Source organism: Falco biarmicus, chromosome 5 (assembly GCF_023638135.1).
Source record: "Falco biarmicus isolate bFalBia1 chromosome 5, bFalBia1.pri, whole genome shotgun sequence".
In the NCBI taxonomy this organism is placed as follows: domain Eukaryota; kingdom Metazoa; phylum Chordata; class Aves; order Falconiformes; family Falconidae; genus Falco; species Falco biarmicus.
Window position 1 is genome coordinate 70847321 of NC_079292.1, and position 22558 is coordinate 70869878.

General features: G+C 40.2%; 1 protein-coding gene across 11 annotated transcripts in view; it reads right to left on the reverse strand.

Annotated features, from left to right (window-relative positions):
- Positions 1 to 22558, reverse strand: part of EPS8 (epidermal growth factor receptor pathway substrate 8) — a 141012-nt gene that overhangs the window by 89453 nt on the left and 29001 nt on the right. For 6 of the 11 annotated variants that reach the window (XM_056340272.1, XM_056340271.1, XM_056340278.1 and 3 more), the window contains exon 2: positions 16898 to 17042. The exons of 1 other annotated variant lie outside the window; for it this stretch is intronic. The gene's annotated coding sequence lies outside the window, so the exon portion shown is untranslated. Of the gene's footprint in view, positions 1 to 10878; positions 10901 to 16828; positions 16851 to 16890; positions 17043 to 22558 lie in introns of those variants that run through there. 4 more of the 11 variants (XM_056340270.1, XM_056340274.1, XM_056340275.1 and 1 more) reach the window with 4 other exon arrangements.

Sequence of the window (22558 nt, forward strand, 5' to 3'; positions counted from 1 at the left end):
CAAGCTCAGTAACAGCTTTAATGGTGCACAGTAAATAAATACACATACTGAAATCAAACAAAGCTCTCTTTCTAAAACAAAAATAATGTAATACTCTGCTGTAAAAAGTAACTTTGTTTCAGTTCGGTCTAATGAACTTTGAGTAGTATTCCTCCTTTGCACTAAAGGAAAATATACCGTATTTTAAGAATATAGAGGAGTTGACATTGTCTTTTTCAGGAAAGGAGTAAGGGGAGGCTGGATGCTGCAGAGAAGGGAATTGAGGGATGGAATAAATCCAAAAGTAGGACAGCCATCAGTGTTGCATCTGAAGCAGTCATCACTGCTCACCAAGCTGCTGGAGCCTATGCACAACTAGTATTCTGAATTCACGTTAAAAGGCACTCAGACACATGGGAGCTGCAACTGGGAATCCTTTAACCCGACTTGGTATGTTACAGACTCAGGGCATTTTAAAATACATAGGAAATTCCTAAAAATCCTCTCAAAAACATCAATTAAGGTTGTTTGTAATATCATAGATCTACTGATATGTTAAGATATTAGTATGCTTTTAAACTATTTAACACAAATATTGTAAGATAGAATATTAAAGCATCAATATTAAACACACCAAATGGTGCAAAATAAACCAAAAGTATGAATATCAAGGTAAGGTGAGTAAGAACAGTTCTTTCCCACAAATTTTTGGGACATTCAGGCCAATTTACAAATTTTAAGAAAAAAGCAAGGTTATAAGCAGCTACAGTAGGATTTAATCTGAAGTGGAAAGTACAATTTGTACCTTTAAAACATTTCCTATTGAAATCAACTTCACCGCCGTTATAACCTCAAACTTCATGGGGTTTGTATGCCTGGGTTTTTAATTCTGAATTAAAACTTACCTAATATTCTCCAAATGCTAATGCAGGACACACCATTCTACAGCAATATTTTTTAAAATGTCACATCAACTATTAAACACCAACACATGTCATGAGAAGCAGACCGTGAAACAAATGGGGGGTCGTTCAAGTCTCTCCTATGTAGTTTGAAACAGGTTCTGAGTACAAGGAGTTTGAACAAAAAAACACTTATGCAGAATCACTATGTTTATTCCTGGGGCTGGCTGAACATGGGCAGGGAAAAAAGGTGCAGCTGCTTCTGCAAGCACTAGGACTTCAAGCAGTCTGTATTTAGCATCGTTAGTTTTCACAAAGTTATTTCTTAGCAATTTGGTCAAACACAGACTATGTGATCAACCCGCTCCTTAATTAGATGGCTAATTCTGAAGGTCAAACACTAATATCCAAGAGCACATTGACATCCAAAGGATGGAATGACTGCTTCTAGTAAATGAACAGAGAAGTCAAACTGGTCAAAAGGCAGGATCCTGTACTTTGGAAAAATATTAAATAAAAAATAAGAAATTAAAATCTAGTGCAACTAAAAGGGCTAATTCCAAAACAGTGGAGTAATACTGCAGTTCTGTTCAGTGTAGCTCCACTAATTTCTCACAGGCTGATTCCAGATGGCAAGCAGTTCCTGCACCATTTGCCACCTTCCCTCCTAGGAAAAGGGAAGCAGGTACTTGGGAGCATCCCTCTGTCCCATCTCCCTACAGCCCTCCTGTCCAAGCAAATAGCTTGGCACTCGGACGCAACTTGCTCCTCTCTTCATCCCCAGCAAGACCAAAGCTGGTGACAGTATCGGTGCCGCCCAACATTTACATCTGTGAGTCACTGCCCTGTGACAATAACCACAGACCACAAAGGGATGCTCAAAACCCCAAACCCTGCACTGCCCAACCATACAGCTATCAAACCAAACCTGTCTCCCACCCTGTGGCACTCCTTTTGCTTTCCTCTTTGTCAATTTAGTTGTGCAAGAAGAAAACAATGGTTGGTAGCTTTATCAAATTAACACCCATGTTTCCTCAACTGTAAACAGTAAAAGATATACTATGCGAAACAGTCCTCAGTTCAGCAAAAGAACTTAAAAAACAACAAAACTACCACGACTTTCAACTTTCTTATTATGAAAATGACCAAGCCAAAGATAGTATGATTACAGATAGGTGGACCAGCCCAGGAACCTGTCTCTGCAGTTCACAAGATCAGAGTACAAAGTGTTTCATAAAATCAGGAAAGAGTTTCTATTATTGGAATACAGCAAGATATAGGCTGGATAAGGTGTCATAAGTTACCTTGGACTTAGGCCTGTCATATTGCTCAAGAATGTATTGGCAAGTACTTTAATTCAACCATTTCCAGTTAAGAAAGCGGGGGGTGGGGGGGTGGGGGGGGTGGGGATGTGAAGAAAAGAAGGGCAGGCAAAGCTTACTGGAGAAACATAAGCAAGAAACTGTTATTTAAGAGCAAACATACCAGGATCCACTGAAATGTATTTCCTGCTCTGGGATCAGAAGCCCCTTCCTTGTCTCTACAGGACGAGCAGCTGTTCTCTTCCTACTTCTAAGTTCTTGATCTTCTTCCCAAATGATGTCATTAAGAGTCAGGAACAGGCAACATGCCAGGCAGAAACAACCAGCTGAGCCCCCCGGCAGCAGCGGGCTGCCCCAAATCCCTGCCTGCCCATGGCCTGACAGGAGGGTCTTGGGCACAAGGAGCAGGCTACCCTGGCTGGCTGCCCACTCCGTCACCTGAGAGACATTTAGGAAGTCTGGGTAGGTGCAAAACTCTCCGCATCACCAGTGTTAAATGGTTTGAAGTAAGAGTGTGAGAGAAATAAAGTGGGGTTTTATCCTCAGCACAAATTAAACAGACATAGTGGCTGGCAAAGGGCGTTTTCTGAATACTGCCACAGGGATGGGTGAAAGGTAGTCAGGAAGTCAACAGGACCTTTAATTAAGCTGTGAAGAAATTCTTGATCTCAAAGTCATCTTTGCCACTGTTACAGACACAGCTAAATAAAACCCAACACACAGCTTCCTAGGCATTAGCTGCACTAGTCACAGCTACTTATCAATACCCGCTGAAACAGAAGGGAAGAGCGACAACTTCTTGAGGTCTTGGGTTGAGACGGGACCCCACATCAGCCATGTGACACCTGTGCCCCCATGCACTCCTCCTGCACTCCTTGTTCTGAAGGGGGCGGGGGGAGGGGGTTGCATTTGGGGTATGGTTTTTCCTCTTCCTTTTTCTACGGGAAAAAGTTTTAAGCCACACTATCTCCCAACTCCTTCTGTAGGATCTGTATTCTGCCATGAGTGCGGCAACACCCACAGACACTGATGAGAGGGAAGTGATGGCTGCACACTGAGCCACTGCCGGGACCTGCAAGCACTGCACAAGGGACAGGGCCTGACCTGGTGCCACACTCACCCGAACCTATGTTACACTCTTGGGGGAGCGTTGCCTTCCCTCCCTCCTTCCCCAGTGCCAGCATGGCCATGGCCCACAGCTCCACATCACATCTTAAACAGATCTCCTCTTCTCTCCTCCCAAATTCACAGCTATCTTCAGTATCTATCGACAGACTTAAATCCTACTTAAAGGTTATAGCTGAAATTAGTGACTGCACAAAGTCAACACAAAAACATTTGAATAATCTGTTAGACTAACAGAAAAGCCCTCGCAGAAAAGGCCCTGCACGTTCCTACTTCCCACTCAGTAGCGCCAATACCTGATCTGCCTGTTCTCACAACAGGTGGTGTTGGATCTCCTCTCTCAATGGTTATGATAATTCAGGGTAAAATTTAGTGTGGAAATATTATTTTATTTTAGTACAACCCTTAAAACAAGTGATTCTTCACTATTCCAAAAAAAATTCAGTTTGATTGTAAATGATCTATCCACCAGTTTAAAAAAATGATTAAAAATATCCCTATCAGATTTAAGCCAAGTTCTTCCCTTCAACACAAAACTCAGAAATTTAAGCCTTCCATGCCAGCATCTGCTTGCAAGTCTACACATTGCCTCTAAGTCTTAACTATATGCTGAAAGTTGTTAGAAGCAACATGCTTCATAACTTTTGGGACAAAATCCTAATGCTTAGAAAGGAAATCCTTAGGATTAAGACTGTGTACTCACAGCTAAGGTCACCTGAGCTGGACGTTATTTTATCAACAAAATAAAAGCGTGTAAACCTCAGTTTGGTGTCAAGAAAATCACTTCAAATGAAGCCTAAGACTTGTTATTATCATACTTCTATCATCTCAGAGGAATCGTATTCTAAAGGTCTACAAAGTATAGGTGATATTAATGCTTTAAATTCTCACAGAAATCTTTTTCAAAACACTTCACTGCTGATAAGCTATAAATGCCCAAAGGGCCAGCAATTTAAGATTTATCAATGTCGTACACCACACACTAAATTTTGTTTCGTATTTCGACAAGTGACAACCAAAATAATTAAAATTCTCAAATACCAAATAACACATACTTTCATAGTTAATAACACATTCTTTCAAAGCTCCACCTCAAAAAAAAGAAAAAAAATCTTAAGACACAGTCAGGCAGCACTGACACTCAAGCTGCTGCTTTACCTTTTCCCTAAATGACAAATAACTTTGCATATCAGCAAAGAGGTGTCATCGTCTTTCAGTCAATAGTCAAACATTCTATGAAGTTCCTCATTGAGTTTTCCAAGGGTGTTAACCAAGAATTTTTTTATTTGTTAAGTAAATGGTTACCTCGTTTCTGTGCAACATCTATCCATTGTGTTACAATTTTACAACAGTGAATACCATAGTAGAAGGGAAGAGGATAAAATAATGGCTACTGACACTAGTTTAACTGAAGGAATCATGAATTTAGTATCAACAAAACACTAAATCACTGTATATTTCATGCAAAGAAGGTAGCTTTACAAGGTAAACATCTAGACAATTACTGCAGTCTTACCAAAGCCCCTAAGACCAAGATCAATTTTGTTATGCTTTGACACCACAAACAATAAGGACTTTTTAAAAGGTATACTTGCCTACTTATGGTCATTTTTAAAGCATGCGACTTGAAGGATTAAAGAAAAATATAAATCTAAATTTACAAAGCAAAATAAAAAATAGTGAAAATTCCTAGTGACATGAACACTACTTGGAGGACTACGTTTTCCCATCTGCTTTGAAAAATCTCCATGCATATATTTTGGAACACCAGTGATACTGAAAACCCATAACACCACTAATATGTATTATGCCAGAACCCCACAAAATTTCAACTGCACCTATTCAATCCCTACCAAACTTGTCAAAGGGATTTTCGACAGAGATTGCTGTGAACTGCAGTCTATAATTCAATACTATTCCTACAGCTTCCTACATACACCACAAAGTTCAAGTCACATTTCCTAATGATGGCACACCATCATGATCTGTCATTTCAACAGCAAATGTAGTACCTGACACCTGAGCACGGAACAATCCAGAACACCAAGCAACAAGCTGCACACGTCTTGGACACAACAGAAAGACAGGACACAGACCCCCAAAGCTTTGCTTTGCCAGGCCACCCAAGTCTTAGGTACCAACCCAGGAGACTAAAGGGCTGGTTAAAACAGCTGGGAAGTGAGCTCACCTGCGTAGTTCTGAGAAAAAGCCCAGAGCAGGCAGCAGCTGTTCAAACCAAAACTGCAGCCTCAGAACAGCAACAGATTTCAGGAGCTCCTCCCACTTACAATCACCTACAGCAGCAAACCTAACCTCTCAATTAAGTTATAAACAGCACCTGAAAGTTTTTGCCAGTTCAATGATGAGAGTTACTCTGCCAGCAAAGAATGGAAACAAGACCAGTGAAGAGAGAGCACAGACAATTATTACACACACGCAGATGGAGCACTGAGAAGTACAGAAAGGAAAAATTAATAGGGGGAAGGGAATGGAGAAAGGGGACTGTGGCTTACAGCTGCCTGACTAATTGTATTTTCCATATTGATAATGAATTTTAAAAGCATGTTTAACTGAAAATATTTAAGGGGGGGGAATGCATCCTTCTAAGTGAAGACAGGCAGTGTCACTTTAACCACCCTCAATGACGGCACAGAGGAAGATTCTTCTGCATTTTTTTTTCCCAACTAATAAAATCTATTAAGCAATGTACTAGCTTAAAATGAGACACTGCTTTTCTATACGGCCACATATTAGAAAGGCGCTTTTTCCCCAATTTGTTTTGTTTTTAAGAAGACAAGTAAGTAGCAAGAGTTCTGGTCTGAATTTCTTTGGACCTCTTCTTCTTTAAACAAGAGTAAGAAGCGTGAGAAACAATTTAGCAGCTGTAGAAGAAATACTCTACTTTTTAATTTTTTAAGCATACATAAAAGATTTGTAAGAACTGTAAGAAAAATTCATTTACACAAGAGGAAAAGTCAATAGTTTAATTTAAATGAGAAAAGTAATGGGATAAGAAATGAGAAAAAATGAGCCCACCTTTGCAATACACAACCATAATGACTCATGTATTTTGATCTATTTGCTTAAATATTTTGCAACCGTTAGCAGCCAACACTCTATGGTTGCCCACAACATAAAGCCAGTGATCTTTGTGACCTTCACTAAGAATTTTAGACAAAATCCCTTCCTCACCCCGCAGAGGGATCAGCATGAAAAGCAAAGTAAGAATGATACCCTTCCTCTTTAAAAACTGAAACCTTCAACTGGTACTTGCAGCTCAATGTTATAAAACTGTGCAGGTGTATCAATGTCTTGCCAGTATCCTGAACTTCATTCTTCCTTTTCACAGATAAAACTTGCAGTTCCTTACTTGCTAAACAGAGCTTATTTTTCTGCACTTCATCTCTATTATAGGAATTATTAGTTGCAGCCAGCTGCACCTTCCTCTAAACAGGCAGATGCCAAAGTTCACGAGTTCCTGAAGCTCTCTGGAGAGCACATAACCCTACTCAACACAATTTGATAGGAACATATGGTGTAAGCAGTTAGCTGAATCAGATCCCTATTTATCAGCAATTAACTCTACCAAGAAAGTAGCGCAGCAGTCTCCTCTTTGCCCAAAATGTTATTTAGCCACAGAAGATAAAACACAGATGCATCCTTGTGTTACACAAGACACATGACCTGTGTGAGAGCTACAGTGTGTTAAGTAAGGGCTCTTGATTAAGCCACAGAAAGGACACCAACAGCAATGAAATCAGATGGATATTAGGGGCTTGATAATAAATACGATGCCTTGCCACATACCTAGCTTCAAACAGAGCAGCCTGTGCTGCAAAAGCCAGTATTGCCGGTTTGCCCTGACCTAACTGTAGAGCAAATGAGGAGTGTATGTAAATTACCCAGCACAGAAGTGGCTATTCTTTGAAATCGAAAGGCATGATTCAGCCACTCATGCCCTCTCCTACGGACTAGCACATGCATTTGAGCAAGCAACAGCAAAGAGGAACCAACAGCAAGTGGCACAATGCTGGCTACAAGTGTGCGATCCTTCCCTTAAAAGAAAACAACAGGCAATTCCTAAGGCAGCTACCTAGTTACTTAAGACATTCTGCCACAAATACAAGAAAGCAGATTGTAGGCATAGAGGAAATGGTTTTTTTTAAATACACAAACCCATGTCCAAACAAACAAACAACACACCCCAAAAAACAACAACCAAACAAAACATAAATGCACACCACACAAAATCTCGAACAGCTACAGCTCAATATTTAGCTGGCTGCTGAAGATGTCAGTGAAGTGGCACCTGGTGGTGGCTTTTCTGCACACCCAAGAGAGCCATGCCACCAAAAATGTAAGTTTCAGATGGCCCTGTCAAATTTCACATGGTACAACTTCAACATGTGGCCTTTGGCTGTGGAGGAGATGAAAGTAAATTGGCCGCAGGGATACAAATTTAGTTACATTTGTTTCCAAATGTACCGTTTAGCTCATTGTTCCTACATGACAGATGCTTTTTGGTTACATAGTATACTACTATACAGTGCTTTCAGCCTTTTACTTTTCCCTCTACACAAAGATTCCCAGATGCAGTATATAACAGTAAGAAATTCTGCATGTCTTACAGCAGTCTGCATTCCGCCTCACTTACTGAAAGGAATTCCAAAAAAGAGTAAACTCTTCCATTTATAACCTGAGCTGCATTAAGAAATGCTGTAGGTAAAGATATTGGCAACCATTTTTATAGTTTTACATTTTCTATACATCAACAGATCTTTCATACAGAATTTCTAATGAAATAAAATGGAAGAAATTTCCATCTCCAAATGATAGCAAAGAGTATTTCAGCTTCTGCTGTAACAGCTACAATATAAACTGAGGAACTATAATAATGCCAATAAAAGATTAGCCACTAAGATGTACTACATGAAAATCCAGTTGCTAGCAATTTCAGAATGCTTTGCTTTCTATCGCATCCTCATTGGCTCAACCCTTACTGCTTCAGACCTCCGTCAAGAACTGCGGTGAGTAACAGAGATTACAAAACTCCTCAGTCAGCACTGTCTGTTCCTTACCTCGTTCCCAACTCTACATTTCCAGGAATAAAACATCTGTGCATGGCTGATAAAAATTAAACCAGATACTAAAATGTTACTTGCAACTGCTCATAAAAATACAAATCAGAAAATACTTAAATTTTTACACAGCACTAACCATACTGCTCATGCTGTGACTATCTCAGCAACACAAACATTAGACCTGTATTCAGTCACAGATACTCACAAAATATGTTATTTATCTAGTTTCAAGTGAAAAATTAGACACAGAGTACCCATATACATATCAGTTTTTTGCTTAAAGCATACCGTGGCATCAAAAAGCTGATTTTTTAAAAACAATTGTAAAAGCCAAAAGGAAAATAACTTGGTTTTAAAAATTAATAATTTCATCTTTAATGATCAGTACAGTCTAGACAAGATACTGAAATTTTCATTCATAATCCTCCGTAGATATCACTGCTGCCTCTTCAAATATCCATGCAGCAGTGGGCTTGGCATACCCTGCCCGTTCATGCTAATCTTGGAGAAAGACGCGGAGCTGAGGGTTGCTGCTGTGCACAGATACCCCCTGAGCTTCCAACAGAGCTGTTGCTCCACACCACTCCTCCTGATGTGGGAAGCCCATCCCTTCCAGTGTCCTCTCAGTGTTTGTCTCCATTTCTTTACGTGGGAAGGGAAAGCACAGTTCTCTTTCCTCCCAAATCCCTCCATTCTGGCCCAACTTGTGAAGTTTGGAAAGCTGAAATCAGAACCCAGCGGTTTTCAGAGTTCTGAGTGCTCCCAGCAAGGAGGGACGCATTTGTCTAGGGATTTGTGGAACAAGGCCTTTCACATGCTCACTGGTGCACAGCTTTGACTGCTTATTAAGTTAAATGGTGAAGGACTGAATACTTTGTGTCTGCAGCTAATTTACAGATACTGCACGTTTATAATCCAAGCACCAAGTGGGCGTTCAAATGAGTGCCAGATCTTAATAACTGTATTTTAACTCTATTAAGTATTTTAAGGGAAGATAACATGATTCTATCAGCTATTAAGCAATGGCATTCCCCCTGCTAAGTTCCCTGACTAAACACATGCAGGAAAAACAATGCACTACAGAAAAAAAAAAGAGCATGTATTGACTCCTTCTGTCAGCCATATTTTCTTAACATAAGCCAACATCAATCAATCTCTTCACTCAATGTGCAGTTCTCACCATCTCCATGTGGAACTCGTTAATGAGTCTCCATTTAAAAAAAATATCATCTGTAGTTATCAGGTACACAGCAATAACAGACTGGTGTATACAGTGCTGCTTGCTATATGTTAAAGAAAAGCTAAGAGGTTCTTATCTTACCACATGACAACAGACACTTCATTTCAGAGACGCTGTACTAGCTTCAATTGACATAAAATACAAGCTCACAATGCCAGTCTGGGTGTTGTGTTTTGCTGTTTGATTTGGGGGGTTTTTCCCTTTCTCTATGCTTCTGCCAGCACTTTGTGTTAATTGAGGTGCTGACTTGGCACTGCACTAGGAATGCAGGCAGCAGTGCTGCAGCTGCCCTGTTGAGCAGCAATGCTTGCAGACTGCAACAGCAAAAGTGAGAGAGAGAGAAGTTTATAGCAGAGAAACACGGGTGAACGTCAGACATGGTGTGAGGTCTGCTGCTGTGAGCTGCTGAGACAAGCAAGGTTTATCTGACCACGGACAAGGCAGTCTCTGTGGTTGGAGACCACAACTGAGATGGGAAATTAAATATAGCCCTCCTACCACAAAAATAAGTTTTGCAGTAGCAAAGGAGGCTGTACCATTGTTCTGTTCCTCCAAGGAAAGTTTTCTTTCCTAAAATGAAATGATATAATGAAAATGGCACTCTCAGGTAAACATGCAGTAGTTTGGTGAACAAGCTTCTGCTGGTAAGAAACGCTTTTCCATAGAGCTATACACACATCCCAGCACAAGCCCAGTCCTCTCCACAGAAGTCTTGGTGAGGAACAAACTGAGGAAAAGGAAAACATGCTAAGTTACCTGTGCTAAGACCCAGGGACTGCAAACCATGAATCAGCTTGTTTCCACATCCAATACATACTTTATGGAGAACATTACTGACCAAAACTTTCACATAAAATTGTAAGAACAATTAATGCAGTCAGCAAATGACCATTTGTTGCTCTCAAATGTTGCCTTAAATGCAGTTTGCAAAACAGCCTCAGCAGATACATTTCACCATCCTCTGGTTACAAATGAAAATAAAAAATGACGTGTGTGTACCAGGGCAAAAAAAAGCTGTGTTATCTCCTTTGCTGATTTGAATAAGCCGTCTTTTCCTCTTCAGCTCATCCTGTGAAGACCATTAATCTGCCTCAGTGCTACAACCAGAACATGTAAAGAGCTGGGGATGAGGTTCATCAAAGAGTCACGATTAAGCAGCAAGCACTGCATATGGTTTCCACAAAGATTACTGCAGGTCATCTAATTCCAACCTACATCTGAACACCTACCTGCATGTCAGTGCAGAAGTACTGCTTGTAGCCGCTCTGCTCTCCTCTCAGCAGGCTAAATCACAGCTCTACAGATGAAACTGTAAGGGTAGCCCAGAGTCCAACCAAGCACACTTTTTTTTTTTACTTTTTCTTTTTTTTTTTTTTTTTTTTTTTTTGGCAAACAGCACCCAGATACTACTCTGGTGTAATCAAGTCTCCTGACAACGTGAAACTCCCACTTTAAAGAGTCCACTGACAGATGGATTCAATTTAAAGCATGACTATGAACAGCTGCTGCTGATCACCAGCTTGTAAAGTGAACTCATTCATCACAAAATATTTCAAAAGACTGAACTGAAACGGAACAAATGAATTTGAAGAAGTACAGGAGGTGTGGTGTTAGCCTTGGAGAATGTGTCAGATGTAAAAAGCACAGCTATGGTACTGCTGCTAATTTATTCCTGTAAGCGCTAGCTCTACTCTATTAGCAGCATTCTCCAGATTCTCAAAAATCCAGGAGGGGAGGCTGAATAAGGTATTAGAAGATGTAATTAAACACTCCTTACTGAAGGTGATTTTAACTTAAGTGAGCCACTAAAGGGAGCTGACAGCATGTTTAAATTGCGCTGGGGAAAACTTCAAGATGACAAGCCTCAAAAAACTGCTGGAGGGAAAGAAGGTCATTTCCCCAACTGCTCTAACTCAGCAAGAAGTTCCCTCAGTCATGCAAGGGGGCCACGTACTCTGACTTCATCACCTTCACTTTAAATACCATGAGAGGCCTTGCTGCTTTTAAAATGTTTTCGTCTTCCTCTTTGATCCTTCAGTATGGCTGCAGTCAAGAAAAAGACAACCTTCAAAGTACACAGCCTCACAAATGAAACCACCAATTATGATGGTCTCTGAAGAGATGGGGAGCTGACACAGAATTATTTCACACGGGGGTTTTTTTGATTTGTTGGTTGTTTTTTGGGGTTTTTTTGTAGTTCAGGAATTATACAGCAAAAGTAAACATTTTAAACTTCATTGCATTTATCATGGCCACTGGATCTTCTCCAAGTGACTCGGATTTTCCCCCGAGTACTTCCTACAGGTTATATATGGGGCAGGGTCACAGATATCAAGAATGAGGGTAATATGCGGGAAAGAAAATTCTCTGTGAGCTGTCTCAGGTGGTGACTCATCCTTGCCAATCCTTGCTAGGGTTTTCTAGCAAGGGGAAAACAAAGTTTCCAAGACTTTCTTGAAGGCAATTCTTTACCTAGAAGTGATATTTATAACTCTTCAGACAACTGTACCAAACTATACTTGCACCAGTGCGACTTCATGAAGAAAGCACAGAAGTCTCACTTAGAATATTCATACATATATGCTAATCTTCAGTCACTGCTGTACCAATATGCAGTTGTTCAACAGATTTTTATATCTTAGTATGAAAAACATACTCATCTAGTTTGAGCTGCAGTAAATTTAATAATACATTGTTTTAATATTTATTGATGAATGGAGACTAAAAGGAACAATACAAACCCACAGAGACAGTCCCCCGGGTTTTTTCCTCAGTAAAGAAAATGCAACCCGGGGGGGGGGGGGGGGGGAGGAGGGGAGAGAAAGCCCTCTCATATAGCATTTCCCTCTTTCCTTTTACAGAGTACCTCTGTTAGTCTATTTCTCTACCTACTATCCTTCCTCAAACCCAGGATAACAAGACAAAGCTAAGGTGTCATAAGCTTGTGCAAATAAGGCGTATCAGATATCCTGCAACTCCCCTTCCATGCAATGGAAAAAAGCTACCACTTTGCCATCACCCAGCTTCCTGCTACCTGGCATGAAAGCAATGCAAGGAAGTGATCAGTGGATTAACACCATGTCAATAACTAGCTCCAAGACAACAGTTTTGTTATTTAACTCATTCTGGGGAAGCAGCTGACCATTGCTAAGATATACGCTCTGATGCCGGGGTGAAAAGCAGCGCGCTCAGCAGCATTGTTCTATATGCAAGAACGAAGGCACACGCACACTCTTGCTCACACACCCTCTGCAAAGGTTATTCATCACCACAGCAACCTCTCAAAACAAAGGTGGAAGCCAATTCAAACCACCCTGTTCCTCTGATGACAGAGGACGAAGGGTGCTCTCCGCCTGCACACTACAGGGAGCTTGTTTGCCTGGGTTTGTTTTTATGTCATTGGGTCTCATTTACTAATTTAATTTTCAGCAGCCCAGCATGCATGCTCAGAGCAGAACACAGCCATACTTACGCATTAAACAAAAAAATTCTTATATAGCCCCAGTTAAAAAGGCAGAGAAAAACTGGCTGATACACAATTCCTTCTTGCCACACGGCTGAGCAAATGCCACGTCCTTACTACATGTACCCACCATCACCCTACCTTCCCCACCGTCCTCCCCTACATACCAGGAACAGCCACTGTAAAATAAACACCCCACCTAAAACCAAGAAAACCCCCAACCTCTAGCTACCATTTCTTCCTTCCTCTCCCCTTACCACTCCTTCACATCCTCTTTCACTCCATGGGAGGTTAATGATTTTGGATACCTTAAAAAAATCTGACCAAGACAGTAAAATAATTGTAAGCTCAACACAAACAAGCAGCAGTTTCTCCCCAAATCTGGAAAGAACACAGCCCAATATTTCTTCCCTCGGTCACTTAAGGAAAGAGATTATGACCATTTCTAAACCTTTTCAACTGCAAGCCAAGAGGAAAAAACTCTGTAATGACAAGCTGTCAACACTCAATGAGCAACGTAGCTCTCATTTGTGACATTGATTCTTTGCTTGCAGAGCGGGGCACGTGGGCATCAGCAGCCACACCACATGCAATGACAACACTCAAAATGCTCAGATTTCTCCATTTCTCAAAAACAAATGTCCCATCTGAGCAGCCAGGTCTTGATGTGAAAATGCGCTCCCTATCTTCATGATTTAAAAGACAGGGTAACCATGTGGTTTTGAAATACAGGATTAGAAAAAACAGCAGTTCCTAGAAATGTTATTTTTAAAATAGAAAACACAGGTGATTGAGCAGATAAATTCTCAGAGGTTATGTCCCATTTACTCTCATTGAGAAATAAGTTAAATTCCCCTGTAGTGAAACTACCAGACATATCCATCTAGCTTCAGTGATTCCATGGAGCTAAGCAAAAAGTATGCTAACAAGAGTGGTTTGATTTATATCAACTGCTTAAGCTACCACTTTTCTTAAGTTTCAAAATAATCATTAATAACTGACCATTATTAATTTGCAGGCTTATGATGGTCTGCAATATCTGTCAGTGTGTTCTAGCATCCCAGCAACACAAATGAATATCTGGAGCAGGAGGTTCATTTACCTGATTCTGAAACATATTTATTTACATATTTATAATACGTGTTAGCCAATCACTTTGGTGTAATACTGCTCTGACACCAAAGGATGTCTATAATCAAGAAGAACTAGAAATGCAAGAAAAACAGCAAAGGATCGTTTTAAAAAAAAAAAAAAAAACACTATGAGAAAATTCAAGTTACAGACAAAGATTCACACTGTAGTTTCAAAAAAGCACACTGCATTTGCAGGTAGCAAAAAGCAACACAGCGGGATTGAAAGCAAAGTGCAAAATGCCAAAGTGCAGGAAACTCTCCATGTATGCTGTACTTGAAGCTCTATGCTCTGTTACTACAGCATTCACAGAAATAGAAAAAAAAAACACCTGCATTTGAGCTCACACACATTTCTTAAGTGCAGCCATAGGCAAACCCATCAAAATTGGATGTATTCATAGCATGAGGTGATTTACGTCATGGTATAATCACTACTTGACATGATAAGCAGGCATTGGCTGACTCAATCTTTATCTGCACAGCGAATTTTCAACATACCTTCCTGATGATCTTGGGTTTCAAAAGAAGTCTCTCCACATGGAGATGCTTTCCTACACACGCTGCAGGGGAGCAAAGGTTTTTGCCTTCTCCTCCATGCTGGCATTCAAGCTTGTGGGTCAGACTGGGCCCACAGATATGACAGACAACAACTAGTCCTAAATTTGGTACCTTCCTGACCAAGACATAGACATGCTTCCACTGCAAAAGAGTAACTTTATCTACATGAAATTATTAGGCTTCCAGAAAATCTGTGGCCTCCAACTTCTCATAATGGAAATACTGGTGAAAAAAAGTGCACCTACTCAAGCAATAATAATTTTAAATAAAAAAACATTGCTTCAATTACTGCCTTGCTTTCTCTATTTCTATGAAACCAGAAAATCAATTGCAACAATTTTAAAACATTTCTCCTCCAAAGTTGCTGGCGTTAGCAAAGAAGTTGTTATATTATTGAAGCACTGGGGCTCAGAGTTCTCAAGCAGTATAAAGCAACTGCGTCTACCTTCAGCGGATCTCAACATAGCAGCTGTTACGCTTGAACGGAAGCGTAACTTGAAGGGGAGAGCAGCAGTAATGAGAATGGAGGTAACTTAAGGACAGGTACCTTCCAACTCGCAAAAATACAATGGATACTTGACAATAGCACTGAACTTGTTTTCTGAAACTTTCCATTAATTAAAATCTACTTGACTTAGCCTGGTTTAATAGACTACTGGACCTTAATGTACTTGAGTTCCTTGTTCTGCCTTTGCCTCCTCCAGCATAAAGGTAGAATTACCCTCGTAATTTTTCAAGCCAGAGTAATTTTCCAACTCCACTGCTAATTAAGTTAGTACATACAGATCAGTACAGCACTGACCTCCAGGTTTTTGTCCAAATACTCCAACGAGCACTCTTAACAACTTGGTAAAAACCTGAAAGAATCTGGCAAGAACCTAGTATGTGTATTGCCTTTCCTGCACTCATCCTTACAGGGGCTCCTTCTACCTTCTCAAGAAGTTAACTTCAAGTAGTTCTGCTTAAAGCACCAGTTTTCAACTCTGATACTCATTGGAAGATTCAGTATCTGATGCAGAGCTGTATCATGCTGATGCTTTAATGGGACTCTATCCATGTACAGAGGGGCCACTTCCCCCAGATTTCACAGACATGTTTAAATGATTAGCAATAGCTAAGGGCACATATGTTGTTTTAATAGCGAATGTGTGCTTAGCAGACCAGGCTGCATCTCATCAATAATTCCTTGGTGTAACACTCCCAGGAAGACAGCAGTCAGCCCAGCATGACAGAGTCTTAAATAAAGCAGTGTGTTACAAGGTGCAAGGCAGCACTCCACACATTCGCTGTCAAAGAATCACAGCATTTCAGCTGCTGGAAGCAGCAGATTGCCATTGTTTTATCAAGGAAAATCACAGATGGGAGAAACTGACTGGAAACCACCTTTCCCTCCAAAAAAATTGCTAGCTATTATCTTTTGCAGAGAGGGTATGTCTAGTATTGAACTGATGACAGGATGACATTTTGGAGGTCAAGTACCCTCTTTTCTTTACAAAGCATCTTCTAAAAGGAAGCAGGGGATGAAGTTTGTCTGAACACAGCCACACAGAGACCCAAACAGGGGGAAAAAAACCCCAACATGCACTTACATAAAAGGCTTTGAGGAGTTTCTTTTTCTATTCAGCTGGAAAGGGAGTGAACAAGCATGCACGCACACACACACGCATTTTTAATCATCCTTATGCTGACAGCAGCCAGTCACTACTTCTGTTATCAGAGCCCCACAGCTTGTATTTCCAGGCCGTGAAGCACTAAGGCAGAGAGTATAAAACCTCTGATTAAGAAGGTATGATGATATTGCCTAGTACACCAAACCAACTGCTACAAATTTGAAGTTTGTCCTCACCAGGATATTATTCATTCAGCAGAGGGAGAGGAAAAAATACTCTGCAAACACACAAACAAATAGTAAGGGTTTCCTGAGATTAGCTGGTAACCTGGATCACTCTTATTTTCCCTAAGCTTGTCCGTCATCCTCTGGGAAAAACAAGCAAGGCAGGCAAGTCTTTGCATCCAGAAACTTACAGTTTGCAAAAAGGTGCCAGCTGTTAAAGAGACAGAGAAAGAGAGAAGCTGCGCTTATATACAGCTCACCAGTGACCACTTGTGCAAATGCCACGTGCCTGGGATTAAAACTTCAGCCCGGGTAGATGCTGTCCCTGCCACTGCTTGATTCAGCTCAGATGGCTGGCACGTCTCCAGAGTCACTCAGAAGGCAGCTGCCCAACAGGGCAAATCACTGAAAAAATAGAAACAAAACAGGTTCAGCTTTGTAATTCCACTACACATTATACAAGTTAGACTTGTGAATTGCTGACTTCTTGAAATGTGATTTCACGTATTGCATGAGAGGGAGAAGTACATTTCTGATTAGAGTTCATCTACTACTGTCCAACGTGAACTTTCTAAACACCAGTAACAGCAAAAAGAACTCCTCTGTACAGCTAACAGGAACCTCATAGTCAAGATACCTGGACAGCCTCCACCCTAATCCCTGCTTTCAAGCGCAGTTTGGAGCTGGATCCCTCTTCAACAGTGGAGTGAGGAGTTTACAAAGCCATGGGCCTGACAGGCTCAGCAGAGCTGAGAAGGCTGCAAACCCAAAGGGAACGGGAGTGAAACACATTCATAAACACATTTTGTAAAAGCTTGGTCAAGCACAAGGATGGATTGGTGAGAAGGGCGCTCCTTCCTCACCTCACATCCCTGTCCCTGGTGGGAAGCAACTGCTGCCCACACAGCCCCGTGCCCCAGCACCCAGCCGTGGCGGAGGGGCAAGCAGCCCAGCACTGCACTCACACGGCCCGAATGGGAGAGAGACAGGAAGAACGTGTCTGTATTGAGAGACACTGGGGACAGCTCAAGAACTCCCCACAAACCAGTGGGGCTGGAGCCCACGAGGCACTTGGGGAAGGAGGATGCAGGAAAGGAAGAGTAAGATGAAAACCAAAATGGGAGGCAGAGGAGAGAGACAGCAAATGCTGAAAATTTTTTGTTGGGGTTTGGTGGGTTGGGTTTTTTTCAGTTGGTTGGGTTGGGTTGGGGTTTTTTTTCGGGTTTGTTGTTGTTGGGTTTTGTTTTATTTAAGGTGATAATTATGGTATTGTCCCATTTTCTCCTCAAATTTTTGCCACCCCTCAATTTTGAATCTGACATTCAAAAGTTCGGACAAGCTTAGTGCTTTTCTATTTAATTTTTTAAGTCATACCCAACACTTTGTTCTAATGTGGTTGTACATACAAGACACTTCCAGCTTAATTGCTACACCATTCCAGGCACTGACCAGTCCTTCAATTTTGGCAAAACCTGCTCCATCAACAATTGAATTCTTTGCAGGACATCATTTTGACATTATCCCAGTTCTGTGACTTCCGTGAGAGGTTCCTCTGCCCCTTCCTTACAGTGCCAGCCCTACAGTGATGTTTTCCATTTTAGAATAAATCCAATTAAAAATAATTAAAAAGTGTAGATCAATTTGATCTTGCAACAGAATTAGGAAGAACCAGTAACAGGTCAATCCAGTAACGGGGTAAATGGCAATGGGTCAATTCAGTCAATCTGAACTGATCCAGTAGCTGCATATTAATATAGGAAGCAGTACACTGTACTGAACCTCACCGGGTTGCCTACTAATATGATCCGATTATAGTGGTGATTTAGTTATACATCACCTAATTTTTCAAAACCATAAACATTTAATATTTTAAGGGGAGACAGGCAATTAATGGCTTGCTGACCAGGAAACCCACATCAAAGAAAGGACAACACATGGGCAAAACACAATAAGGCAGCACGGGCTGCCTTCCATCAGTATCTCATTTCCCTTGGCCTCTCCCAGCTCACTGGCCTTGTGCAAGACCTTCTACCTCTCCATGCTCATTTTCTTCTTTGCAAAACATAGATAAAGGTGACAGCTGTCTTAATAAAATGTGAGTGCAAGTGATGAGGAGCACTCTAAGAGCCAGGTATGGTTAGCAGCACATCCAATGCTTGCCAATACTCTGGGTCAGTGTGAGAGGGTTGCCACTGATTTCAGAGGAAACAAAGTCAAACACTGAAAAAGCAATAGACTAAAAAGCCTTAAGGAGCAATCACAGCGAGACCTTTGTGTGTAGGTGTCTCTATCTCAAAAGAGTAAGGGGGTAGACAGAGCCACCTATGGATACACCAAATAGGAAAACGGGACATGCTCAGAAGTTACCTCTATATAAAACAGGGTCATCTATAAAGTTCTGCAACAGGGGAATAGGCTTGGCTGCATGCGTACGTACATATACATATATATGTACGTATGCAAAAAGAGGACAGGCTACACCTCTTTTTCCAATAGCAACTTGTGATCCCAGTAACTACTGAGAAGAGTTAAATTCTGTGTAAGAAGCATGGGAGAACTAAAGAACTCTGCTAAGAAAAGAAAGTACCAAACACTAACACATTCATTGTTTCCAAGCTCCTTATCTCCAAAATTTGTGCCAGGTTTTGGGATTCTCATCTGAAAGCCAATGTAAAACAGAAAAGGAAAAAACAGATTTCAATGGTGAGTCGCAGATTTGCTCCTTACTAATATGATTTTGCTGTTTGCAGCCCTGGACATGAACACAGTTAATGAATAATGACTGTGCAAACAAAATATCAGATAATGATGGGAGGGGGAGGGAAGGGTGAAATAATCGCATGGGTGGCTTGGATTGGATTTGGCATCAATTAGAAAAATTGATGCCCTTTTAATTATAGGAAAAAGTCTTTGCTAGAAAGATAAGACAGACACGACAGTCAAACCACTTTAGTCCCTGGATTTAAATGTATGGAAATGGAAAGTTCACAAGGTGTGGGTTTTCCAGTGTGTTTTCTTTTTATAATAAAAAAATTAAGCTCTTTCTCAAAAATTACATCTGAGTGTGTGTATAAACCTTCAGCTCACTTCAAAGCTGTTACAGCAGCAATTTGTTCTGCTTTCATCACTCTGGGAATATTACTTACTACAAGTAGGACTGCCTTCTACAAGGTACAAGGCATCTTTCCTTTCCCTTCTAGAAAGAGCCCAAGTAAGTAGGAGTTACAGCCACTTGAAGAATCAGTCCAACAACTTATCAACATCACTTAAGATCCTTCCCTAATTGATTCCACTGAATATATTATCAAAAGAGGGCACTAGAGATTGCTCCTGTTTGATTAAGGTTGCACAGTGCATGTTTCTTTCCCTGGTCTTATTCATAATTCCAGCAGCTCATGCCAGATTCTCACATGTGAGAGAAGGCTAATATAAGCACATGAAATGCATTGTTCTCAGTACTTCTTTAGTAACCCAGAGGAGATTAATAATAGCCTTCAAAAAACCAAACCAAAAAAAAAAAAAAAAAAAAAAAAAAAACACACCACAAAAACCACACACACAAAAGGGACAAGGACATCTCTACAAAACACATGCAATTCCTCAACTACTCAAAAAAGAAGAGTCCCTCACAGTTCTGGATGTTTTACTGCTACTCTGTACTTCTACAGCTCTTTTACAGTAACACCAACACTCATACAACCCATATTTACATGATCATTTCTACAATGAGATAGAACTACTTCTGAATAAGTGCTCTTTTATAAACAACATTTACTATCCTACAATTCATAATCACCATTTCTATTATTCAGTATCTATAATCAGATCTCAAATAGTGTTTAGAAGATGTAATTGTATTTGCCAATTACCTCTGCAGATGTGACTTACAAAGTGAAAGCACAATTATACAAGGCAGAATTTATCCAGGAAATAGGAACACTGATACTTAATCTTACAAAATAACCCAGAGATAATTTAAAGTAAGATATTTACAAAGAACAGTGTCTGTGCCAAGAGACTGTTTGTATTGGTTTCCAAAGAGGGGACAGAATGTTCTCTTCCAAAGAGCCACAAAACAAACTTCCTGAACTAATCCGAGTTTTCTTTTTGCTTGTATTTAAGTGCAGGCTGGTCAGACTTACTCAATAAAAAAATAAAAATTATAAATTTAGAAAGAACTTAATTTGCTATAGCCTTGTCTAGAGAAAGCACAGTCACATCCTTCAAAGTAAGTGGAACTGGCCACCTGAACAGATCTGGAACCACTGCTGCTCTGCTGAAAGTAATAGTCTGGAAGGATTTTTTGGACCTTTTTTTTTTTTTTTTTAATTTTTTTTCCATAGCATTCTAAGCAGCTGTAATCAACCTTTTTTGTCGTTTTTGGTTTTAGTTTGGGGGTTTTTTTAATGCTAGTCTCTTGATGCACACCAGCACAGTTTGAGAATGTGGAGATAAGAGATGCAGCATGCTCCGATAGTAAAGAAACGTAGGAAAGAACTTGAAGTCATCAAATACCAGTTTATTTAACATAATATTTTGTTCCTAAATCAGTCATATATATCTCTAAGCAAAAAAAAAAAGAAAAAAAAAAGAAACCGAAAAAAACCAAACACAAAAAAAAAACCACACTAAACAAGGCCAAAATTAAAAGAACCTCAAAACCCCCAACTTCAGCTCAGCTTTTACCTCCTTTTGCCTTTCAGGAGCTGATAGGCAAGTCCACAGGGAAAAGTTCCTTTCCAAAGCAAAGAGAAAAGCATTACCGGTAAGGTCAAAAGACAACATATTGTGTGTGACGTTTTTGTAAACCCTGTTTAGAAACAGTAATGGATTTTAAAAAAAAAATATATATGTATATAGACATACACACCCCCTACCCTACATCAGGACCCTGAGCCCCAGAAAAAACACACTGATGTCTAACTCTACAACAGTTATAGAATCATAGAACGCGTTGGAAGGCACCTTAAAGATCATATAGTTCCAATGCCCCACCATGGAGGGGTTTACATGTACATTTCTGTTCTGTTTACATTTACATTTGTGAAAGTTTCTTGACTAGCAAAAATATTCATTTCACAAACCATACAATGCAAAACTACTTCCAGAACCATTAGAAGTACAGTTTTTTCCCACCAATATACCACAGGCGTATTTGTCATATTTGCGACACAAATGACCATCTTTTCTCACGGTCTCATGGGCTAAGATGCTGCATTATTTTGCCTGAAACTGGCAGAATGCCAAAAGAGATGGAAACCACCACACAACTTAGATACAAGCCAGTCACTTCTTAAAAGATTATATTCAACAATATCGTTTCGAAATGCTGCGCTACAATCCCACTGTAGAAAAGACATCCTAAACAGACCAATAAAATACTCCACAGAACTGGGAAGGATATAAAAAGAAGACAGAAACCTAATGCAAATTACAACAGAACTGCAAAATGTATTTCATTTTACTTATAGTGATACAAAGTTTCCTAAATCTAAGTCAGATGTCTAAGTTGTCCATCCTCATTGCCACTAGTTCAAAATTGCTATAGGTTTTTTTAAAAAAAAATATTTACTACTGCCCTTCAAGTACTTATACCTTCCTTGGTCCTGTACATTAATGCCAGACTTGGTTTATTAACACCTGTTAAGATGATTTCAGTGGCTATTTAGTTATCACTGTTGCCTTGTTTACTTTTGCCTTTCTCCCAGCTTCAACTTCTTGTAGGGTGAACAACGAAGTATGTTTTACTTTTCGGTTCCTCCTGTCACAAAGTTTAGGTCTCAAGCTCTGCAAGGATCAGGTCATTCATCTGAAAACCGATCAGTACCATTCTTATTTTGAAACAGAAAATAAATTATATTAGGCTCGGGTTTTATAAAAGTTGTTTTCTTATATTCAACTTGGATCCACTTCTACGCTTG